General features: G+C 40.3%; 1 pseudogene; it reads right to left on the bottom strand.

The window, feature by feature from the left end:
- Positions 1-428: 428 nt before the first annotated feature.
- On the bottom strand, positions 429-8,895 carry LOC103192012 (annotated as a pseudogene).
- Between the last annotated feature and the right edge of the window lie 2,289 nt (positions 8,896-11,184).

The raw sequence follows: 11,184 nt of genomic DNA, 5'->3' as shown, positions 1-11,184 counted from the left end.
AAAAAGTCTATAGTTTTAATTTTAAAATGACATGGGTCACTCATGAGCCTCCTTAGCATTTTCCTATTAAATGCTTGTCACATGGACAATAGTTTAATTTATATCTTCTGACACAAAACCCTACTTGGAGAGGATTAAAACATCATTCAGTTTTACCAAATATGAACTTGATAATCCTGATTTGATTCAACATTAAAGTTTAAAATTTTAACTATATTATCAAAGTATTAATTTTACTCACAATCATATTATACAAAGACTTAGCACAATTACAAAAAGTATTTACTTAAAACAATATAGATCTCCTCTTATAAAAGCAGCTTTATATAAAAGGTTTGGCTTAAGACTCATTGCTATTATGCTTTTGAATGAAATTCCACTCTTTGGCCTCCATTATCCAGAAACAGGCACATTTTACCTTACTTTCTTTAATGAATATTTTGTAACAAGTTCCTGATGGTTTCTAATTTGCTCACACTTGTAGAAATTCTTCCAAATGCATTAAACAATGATACTATTTCTTGTCTGGTTAGATGGAATTCATAACTGGGTCTACTTTCTGGCATATTTGCTATCAGTTTCTCAGAAAACAAAATCTTCAGAGCAGTGCCCAAACCCTGCGTTGGAAGCTTTCCCCACAGTTGACATTTAAAACAACCAACACAATCCATGATTCTTAAAATATTTCTAAAATGCAGTCAAAAATCTTCCTTTAGTTTGTTTGCTTCTTTTTTTATCCCCAGCAAAAAAATGAATTCTCATCAAAATGCAAAGGAAATGATTTGACTTCATGAAGTATATCCAGTAGTAACATTTTATTTTCTGCATCCTGAACTTTATTTCCAGTGAAGAGTTGAAAATCTGGATGCTCAAAAAATGGCAGCACTTTAGATAAAGCCTTTAATTCTATTAAATAGAGAAAATATAAGTTCTTAAGTCTTTTTGCTCCTTCTTCCGTAGTCACACCTCCACCAAACTGCTGCTGAAATTCTGTAATGTCATGTCTCCATTTCTTTTCCAACCATGTCTTGTAAAAGATGCCTTGCACTCATGTGCACATTAATGCTTGCATATAGACCAGACATGAGCCTGTAGAATGCTCTTTTTCTACACAGAGACCTTCTAGCCAACTGTAACAAGTATTCTCTTCAGTTTTTCCCTTGACCAGAAACTAAAGGATTTAAAGGTCTTTTAATTGTCTGTGGCTTGAAACATTTTCTTCATAGATAGCATTCCATATCTTCCAAGAATCTGGTCCCTTGTAACCTATGTAATGCTCAGGATTAAGAAGCAAATCCACATATTCAGCATCCAAGGGTTTGTATGTCATCAGCTTCACAGAAATTGTCTGAGGAATCATCATTCTTGGTCCACTGAAGAATAGCCTTCTGTGTTTCTTCACTCAGAGATTCATCCACAGCTCCAAGTTGTTCAGCTTGTTCACATTCTTCAATAAGATATTGGCTTCTTCCAATACTTGTATCTTGTAATTTAATCCCATCAGGAACCTCATCAGATTGACAAGGTTTGACAGCACAATCCCTTCCTCCCCATTGGTTGATATCATTCCAGAAAAGACATGGCCTCTTCAAGTTTTCCTTATAATATCTAAAGCAGTCACTTTCAAGAAGTTTTTGCAGTCTTGGAAAAAGCTTGTAATTATTAAATCTATCAATGGTTTCCATATCACATGTACAATCATCCAGGTAACCACTAACCTGGCAGAAGTACCGCTACACTGCCATCTCTTAAATGAAGCACTCTTTAAATACTCAGATGGTAGTATCTATAGCAACCTTTGTGACTCCTACCAGATCATTGGGTGGAACTATGCAAATATAAGGTACTTGTGGCCTACCATGGGATTGAATAGCTTGCTAATAGTGTAAGTACTGTACATGGAAACTTGTAGGGTTAAGACTGTGCAAATAAGGTATATGGAACACTAATGTGAGGATTGATCAGTTTTGCTTTCTTGCTAGGATTAAAAAAAGCCATCACAGAGGTGGAAAAGGGGGATTTATTATCAACAAGAGAGAAAAGGAGGAGTGAACGTGTCGTTGGACCCAAGATCCCTGTGCAGAGAGATGGCAGTGAGATAGAGGCAGCAGCAGCAGAACTGACAGTCCACACGATACAAAGTAGTGGACTTGTCAGCTTATGGAGTAGAAATCTAAGTGTGTTTGGGTTGGCATCTTGATGGCAGAGTGCGGTGCTTCTCTGGGCATGGTCAGAGCTAAAAGAGCTTTGTAACACTTCCTGAGAAGGGCAGGAGTTGGCCTGAGAGTCCAAGGGCCAAAGAGAAGATGACTACGGTCATGGCTGAGGTAAGCCTGTCCTGATCTAAGAATTGTATCCTGAGCATTCCTGAACACAAATTGTAACCTGTGGCTTCCCTAATAAACCCCATAATTGTGAGTATTTTCTGTGAGTTTTCTGTTGCCATTGCAATGAATTATCAGACCCAGCAGAGAAGCAGTGAGTGCTGTCAGAGGGATGGTTGGTGTCAGAATTGTCAAAAAGGGTGGAGGGTGATGGCATGTCTGGCCTTATAAGAATAAACCTTGGGTTGCTGCTGCTAATGGTGATTCTCTCTTCCCCTTGTGAAATTAGGATAGGTCAGGGGGATGCTGCCCCCATGCCCTTTACACACCTCTCTTGGTGTCAGATTGGATATTAGGCCACAAAAAAAAAGAACTCAAGGCCATCGAGTCAACTCTGACTCATACCCCCCCCCCCACCATTGGGTTTCTGAGGCTGTAAATCTTTATGGAAATAAAACACTCCATCTTCCTTTCACAGAGTGGCTGGCAGATTTGAATCACTGACTTGAGTAGCAGCCACACAACTACACTGCCAGAGCTCCTTATTAGGCTGCAGTAGAAGCTAGATAGTGTAAGTGTGTGGATCCCCATACTGTTGGGACAATGCATAAGCCACATCTCAGCAATATTCATGTACCTCCATTCATGCACTCATTATGCTATCATCATTGTGGCGGTCAGTCACAGAAGTTTGCTAACATCAAATGGCTAAGTTCTACTTTCTACTTATTGGTTTAGTGTTTCTTCTGTGGTAGATGGATTCTGTTGGATATTAACATGTGATTTAATGTGCCTACTTCCATGTGTCCATCCATATACCTCTTTCACAGACCTCCATGCCCCTAATCTTCTAGTATTTATTTTCCAGGCATTTCACTACTTAGTGAAGTCATTCGCCTCTGCCCATGAGTCTACATATATTCTAACCTCAGGATAGTTTTCTTTCCATATAGAGTGGATGATCAGTACACTGCCTGAAACTCTATTTGAATGATTTTCTCTCTATTAGATTTCAGGACAATCCCTGAGTTAGTTTTTGTTGGACCAGCAGATCATTTTCACCATGCATCCACATAAATAGCCAATCTATCCATGAACCAAGCTCAGACTTTGTCTTCCTCCATCACTTGATCATATATAAATAAATAAAAATATGTTAGTAGATGTGAGCTGAGACAGAGGCACTGATGGACTAATGGTGGATGACATTGGGCTCAGGGCCACCTGTTTGTACTAATTATATAACTTATATGTACCTGCTAGGCCTCTGGTGGGATAGTGCTTAAGGCATTTGACTGCTAACCAGAAGGCTGGAGGTTCAAACCGATCAGCCACTCCTTGGAAGGAAGACTGGGTAATCTACTTCCACAGTGATATCGCCTCAGAAACTCAAGGGAGGGGTCGCTATGAGTCAGATCCAACTTGACAGTGAGTTTTTTTTTTTTTTTTTAATTTTTTTTATATGTACTTCCTGTTGTTGTTGCTGTTATGTGCCGTCAAGTAGGACCTGACTCATAGTGACCCCTCCTTGGGTTTCTGAAGCGGTAACTCTACAGAAGTAGATTGCCCAGCCTTCTTTCTAACTAGTGGCTGATGGGTTTGAACCACCAGCCTTCTGGTTAGCATTCAAGTGCCTTAGGCACTATGCTGCCAGAGCTCCTGTGTACCTCCTAGGCTAGTATAATTTTATGACTTAGTGGGTTTGATGGAACATAGCTTATAATGGACAATTCTTGGGTTTTCTCCTTGTTTGAGTTTGTGGTATTCCACTATCATCCTCCTTAGTGTCAATGTCATACTGTTTTCACCAGAACATTCCTTATTATTGTGGTACATAAAGTCCTCTGTGACACTATTGTGAGGCTGGCACAGGACCAGGCAGTGTTTTGTTCTATTGTACACAGGGTCACTATGAGTTGCAGCCTACTCAACAGCATCTAACAACAACAGTGTCCTCTGGTCCCTCCCAGAGAAAATGGTCATCTAGTGGTTTTTCTGGCATTACATATTATATCCATTCTCAAATTCTCACTACTCTTAGCTTTTATACCTTCTTCTATGATCTGTCAGGGCATTCTGTCATTTCTACTCTACTTAATATGGGCCGTGATTTTCTCCAAATTTCCAAGAGCTATGCTAGTAGTGTGTTAGCAGCTTGTTAGCACATTCTTTGTTTGCCTTGATATTGCATCCTCCGGATTCATCCCGTTCACAATCTAGCTCATATTGATACATGTTGGCTGTGTTCTACAATTCCTTCAAAGTATGTTTCCTTTCCCCTCTTTGTAAATTCAGCTGCTTTATGCTTTAACCCTAGTATTGGACTGTTTGCCAGGAGCTAAGTTGGTGGCAAATCCTGTGGTCAACACAAATGTTTTGCAAAGGGTAAGCCTCCTAAATATTATGGAACTGGTGGAAAACAGAGATATGGTAGATTTAGAATGGAAGGCCAAATTTTTAGCCTCTGAAGACTCATGACATCCTGTTGTTGTTGTTGTTATATGCCGTCGAGTTGGACCCAGAGTTCCTCATGAAATCCTGGACATTTAAAATTATTTGAGTGTGTTTATCAGATAACCTCATTCTAAATATCTGAGTCATCTCTTCTCAGTTAGGGTCCTGTCCTTAGTGTGTCATATCAGACTTAATAGATTTGAAATTTCAACCTTCCCTGGAGTTCCACTATTCTTATAATTCCTGGGTCTGATCCTCGCCAAAAGGCTGAAAATCCTTCATTGTTAAGTACTCTCAATCTTGTTTTTTTCCTTTCTCCAATGTGTTGATCACCATAGAAATGGTTACTGAGTTTCATTTTTCTTATAATAATTATTCTTTTTATTTCTATTCTGATTCTGCAGTCTAAAATAGTAGAAACTCACACCATTGGTTAACACTTTTTTTTGGAAGCCCTTCTTATAGTGGGCTATACCTTCAGCTACAAAGACTGCAGAGGAATTCAGCTTCCTCTTCATCAAGATTTGTTCTCCTAATAAGATTACTGGTCTTTCTATAGCACTGTAGCCACCAATGCCTTCCCTTCCACTGGTATCAATTCACAATTCACCATTGGTGTACATTTTAAGAGATGTACTATATATTGTGTGCCAGATGATCTCAGTGCTCCATCAAAATTCTACTTCACTACTTGCTTCCTAGCACTATTTTTTTTTTTTTTTAATTGTGATTTGGGTGAAAATCTACAGAACAAATTCACTTTCCATACAGCAGTTCACAAACACTTTGTCTATGACATTAACTACAATTTACCCCAATGCAACAGCTCCCCTCCCACTTTCTCCTGATAGTTACCTTTTCCCTGTGTTCCTTCCTCCATGCACTCCTGCCCCCTGAGCTGTCTCCCTGTCCTAGCACTGTTTTTGAAACCAACTATTACAGGTCAGGTTCCCTAGGAAACTGACTCTGAGACACTCAGATTGGCACACAGGTGGGTCACTAGGGAATACTCTTTGGAATAACATCTGCGAGGGGCTAGCTGTTAAAAATACAATCTTGCCATTTCTTTTTCTTCTTTACAGCTTTTAGTTTCTGCTTATATATATATATATATATATTTTTTTTTTTTTCTTAACAGCTGATGACAGTTGCTTTTCTAAGAAAGCCTGGATAATAAAAATACATTATATTTATAGCACAGTAACAGAAGTCTAATTCCTTTCTTAGTTTGGTTGATTATTTTATTTTATAGTCATTTTGTTGGGACACAGACCTTATCAGAGTCATGTACATCAAGTTGCATGTCAGAACTATTTGAATGTACAGGGTTAGAACTCAAGCTCTTATGGTTTCTGCTGGTGGTGGTGAGGGTGGTGGTAGTGAACAGAAAAGATAGTTCATTTGCCAAGGTCTAGCAGTCAGAGGGCAAGGCATAACTAGAATATTTTTATTGAGGCATTTAAAGACAGAATAATACTCAGAAATGAAGTTATTCTATAGCAATTGTGGTAGTTAAGTGTGTGTGTCAACTTGGCTGGGCCTGGTTGAGTGCCTGGGCGGCTGGTGGTAGTGATTCCCCATAATGAGACTGGCAATCAACTCCATGGTGGGATCTACCACAAGCAGCTGAGTAGCTGCTTTCCGGATATGGTCTGCTTCCCCTATATAAGAAGCAGCTTTGGGAATGGTCTCTAGCTTATGGCATGCTTGAACTCTGCATGCAGCCTAGTCATTGTTCAGCAGCCTGCCATGTTCTGCTGATCTTGGGACTTTCAACAGACTTGAATCAATGGCCTGCTGTGTTGTTTGGTAACATTAGAACTGTGTTTTTTTGCTCGTCAACCTTTGGTTTGTCAGCCTCGGCAACCAGCAGCTGTCTGAATGAAGAAAAGCCTCTAGCTTCAGTGGACTGGGACCAGGAGGCAGAGCTGAAGCCTAAGGTTTAGGGCTTTCACTCAGCCCTTAGAACCTGGCACTTTGAACTCAGCCACTCTACCTTGGCCTTCAGCTCTGCTTCTTGCCCCCGGCCTGCTGAAGCTGAAGGCGTCTCTTAATTCAGGCAGGTGGTGGCTGTTGAGGCTGACAAACTCAAGGTTGACAAGTAAAACGGCACAGTCCCAAATTATCAAGCAACATAGCAGGCCACTATTTCAAGACCAAAAACAGTCCCAAGATTGGCAGACAACATGGCAGCCTGCTGAATGAAGAGCCAGCTACATGTAGGGTACAAGCATGCCGAAAAAGTCAGAGACCTTTCTCAAAGTTGCCTTTTTTTATACTTGAAGCAGACCACACCCCCAGCTACTCCAGTAGATTCCACTGTGGAGTTGATTACCAGTCACATCATGGGGAATCACTGTATCCAGCAGCCTAGCCACTCAAACCTGGTCCAGCCAAGGTGACATACAACTTTAACTATCAGTCTTGGTGACTTAGTTTGGACAATTCACTCTTTCTCTAACAGGCTTTCTTTTAAAATATGAATGGTGGTATTGCCCCTAAGTGCATCCTCGGGAGGTTCCCACCTGCACTCCTTGACTGGGCATTTTAGACACTGTCCTTGCTGTGCTAACCATAATCTTAGCCCTCTTTATCAGAGCAACAGGATCAGCCCCTTCAGTCCTATGACACCTTACAAGTCAGATCTTAAAAAAGGAAATCTGGAAGTTGTGGAGGGCCAAACTTCTAGATACAGAGATACACATGAATAATTATGCACACTTTCTTATATTCCTAAGTGTATACATTTTCACAGTGAAGGAAAAACTGTTCCCCAATTCAATCAAAAGTATTGGAGATGAAGGGAAATCATTTTATTTTGAAGGCCAGGAACTCTTAGCTGTGTTCTTGATTTAGAATGATATGTGTTAGTGTTGATTAATGATTGGTAGTTGTGATAGTTAATGTTTTGTGTCAACTTGGCTATTGGTATTGTGTAAGGTACTGCGATCCGATATATTTATCCGCCATATTGTGATATTATATAACTATCCTTCATTTTCTGTGTTGTAAATTCTAACCTGTATATAGTTCCTAAGGCACTTGACTGCTAACCAGAAGGCTGGCGGTTGGAACCCACCAGCCACTCCTTGGAAGGAAGATGAGGCAATCTACTCCCATAGTGAAAATGCCTTGGAAACCCAAGGAGGGGTCACTATGAGTTGGGTCTGACTCGATGGCACATAACAACAACAACAACAATATGTTAAAGAACAAGATTACTGTGGGGTGTATGTTGAGTCCCACACTTATAAAAGTTGCACCTTTATTTAAGTTTCACCCTTCCTCAAGTCACTACCTTTATCTGATACAAGGGTAGTTTCCTTGAGCGTGAGGCTGTACCCAGTGTGTATTCGATACTTTGGTAACGTTCTCTTTTGCTCTGGATCCTGCATCTAGCTCTTTGCCATCTGACCTCTGGTTCTTGGGACTTCAGCCAGCAGCCTGCCATCTGACCTGCCAATTTTGAGATTCATTAGCCTTTGCAGTCCCACAAACCAACAGCCTGTCATCTGACCTGCTGATTCGGGATTCATCAGCTCCTGCAACCATATGTGTCAGGAAAAGTCTCCAGCCTATGCCTGAAACAGATTTGGTACTTGCCAGCCTCTGTAACAGTGTCAGCCATTTCCTTGAATTACATCTCCAGCTATCTATCTATCTATCTATCTGTCTATCTATCCTCTTCATTAGTTTTACTTTTCGAGAGAACCCAGATTAACACAGTAGTTCATCATCAATACTCATAATAAACCTACTCCTCACTTATCAACATGGTTAGCTTTCAAAGAACAGGTTTTTATGTGGAATTGATGTTCTATGAGAGCTGGGGGCTGCATCTCATCTTTGGCACTGGGGTTCCCCCAGTCGCTCATCACCATTGGAGTCCATGGACTCCAGGATGCGTCTCAGGATGCACATGGTGTGGCAGACTTCTTTTGCACCATGCTTTCCTCACCACCATGGAGCCCGTGAGGGTTGAGGGTAGTGGTAGTAGTGGTTGAGTGTTTCCTACCACGCACTGCTTCCCACCACCGTCTCCGGGTGGGAACCCTGCTTGTCCTCCATCTGCAGCCTTCAGTGCTTTCCCTGAACAGGGACCACACTTATCCTCCATCTGCCCCAGCCCAGCAGCCTTGCATAGCCCCCCTCCTTCGCCCTTCCTTCTCACTTCCTACCACTGACTTTTGGCCCCTGCCATGTGTCTCCTTTCTGCCTAAGACCTCATATCATCCTGCCATCACCTCTCATCCTCCATGGCTTGACTGAAACATTTTGGGTGAACAGAAGATGTTCCACACCTAGTTGGCCATCATGCCTTAGGTGGCCTGGTTGTCACCGGGGCCTCCAGTATACCACACAGGGTGGCCTGCAAAGGACATCTGGGATATAGCCATGGTCCTGCATGGGACTTATACTATTATAAATGACCCCTGAGAATGTTTTCAAAGTTATGAATACAAAATATCATATAATGAGATAGTCAATGAATGAGGAGTTAGTACAATACTAATGATAATAACAATGTGAGATGCCGTAAAAGTAGTTATAATAGTAATAAAGAATATTGAAAAATGAATTGGAACACAATTTCACTTTAAAGTGTCTACCAGGAGAGAATCTGCAAGGGTGTGAGACTGTGTTTGGATGTGGAAAATCAACAGAAAATGGAAAAAGTCAAAGGAGTGTTTCCGTAGTCTGCAATCCCATTCTTTAAAAAGAGTGACACAGACTCCCATATTCATAAGGGCAGCAGTGGCTAACAAGCCACCATGGATCTAAAGCTATCATCCAATGACACATGGGAATCTTGCATCAAGGCTGGATGGCACAGCACAGTCTAGACAATAGGTATACAAAGTACAAAACAAAGAAGGCACTTAAGCAGCACACAACATTGCTGCAATAAGGCGGGCTTGTACAATGCCCCCAGGACTGCATATAAAAGACCCATGGAAATGAGCTGTCTCAAGGGTATTATGTTGGGACTACAACAGGCTAACTCTTGCTATTTACTTTAGCAAAACAGACTAGTTTTGGCAGCATGTAGAAACTATAAATACATGAATGTGTGTGTGCAAGAGAGAGATATTGAGAATAAGAGAGAGATGAGGAGTGATGTTTTTGGTGAATAAATCTTAAAATAATATACAACATCTTTTGTAATTTCTCATAAACTATTATTTGTGAGGCTACATGGCTGGTAAGCCACCAAATTCTCATCTCTCACCATCAAATAAGAATTTCAAATTAAAAATTGGCTATAGTTATGATAGATTATTTAAATCTGTGTGTGGTGTTCACATTGAATATCACCTACCTCTAGGTTTTCTAAAAGGTAAAATATCTTCAGGATGTTCTTAACAGAGCACTATAAGTAGGTACTAGTATCTTCCTTGGAGTCCCTGGGTGGTGCAAATAGATAATGGACTCAGGTTCAAATCTACCCAGAGATGCCTTGAAAGAAAGGTGTGGCAATCTACTTCTAAAATGCCAGCCATTGAATATGCTGGTGAGCAAAGCTCTACTGACACCATGTCATTGCCATGAGTTGAAATTGACTCCATGACAACTGGTTTTTAGTATCATTGAATGGACACAAAAGCCAAAAGGCCCATACTTAGCAAGAAGAGTCAATTCAGACTCAATCTTCTGTCTTCAAATAATATCTCCTCTTTCCTGTATAAAATTTGCTCCTGGGATGGCAATAGTAATTAATGTCTATGTAGTTATTTAGAGTTGACACAACAATTTCATTACATTATCATTTGAATTTTTTTAAATTCTGTCATAAAAACTATTTTTTTCCCTATACCATATATTTTTACACATGGAGAAAATGTGTTTCAGATAAATCAAGTGAGTTGCTTAAGATAAAGTTATAGCAAATGCCAGGCCCTTAACCCAGGTCCTCTTATTCTAAAATCCGTGTTCTTGTCACTGTGCTATATTGCTGATCTTGATGTGAAGGTCTAATTATCAGAAATAACAATAATGTAATAAAATAACTCTGAAATGTATAAATGTGGTGGGAGATGCCCTGGTGGCATAGTGCCTAAGACATTTGACAGCTAACCAGAGGCTGGTGGTTCAAACCCACCAGCCACTCCTCAGAAGGAAGGTTGAGCAATCTCCTTCCATGGTGATACCACCTCAGAAACCCAAGGAGGGGGTGCTATGAGTCGCATCTGATTTCATGACAGTGGTTGCCTTTTGTTTTTTGCTTATAAATCTGTATTTTTAGAGGATGAATTGTATGTGAAAACAGGCCTAGACTCCTATTAAAATCTTGATGCTATAAAACATTAATTATGAAGTCCTTAAGGACAGACAGAAATAAAGCTGTTTAATCAAATTTTACCTGGAAATATGAAAACCACTTTCCATTTATCTGTACACCTTGAGA

This window comes from Orycteropus afer, unplaced genomic scaffold (assembly GCF_000298275.1).
Source record: "Orycteropus afer afer isolate SDZICR_OR568_19922 unplaced genomic scaffold, OryAfe1.0 scaffold00022, whole genome shotgun sequence".
Classification (NCBI taxonomy): Eukaryota; Metazoa; Chordata; class Mammalia; order Tubulidentata; family Orycteropodidae; genus Orycteropus; species Orycteropus afer.
The sequence above is the reverse complement of the archived record's forward strand: the minus strand, read 5'-3'. Positions and strand labels throughout refer to the sequence as shown.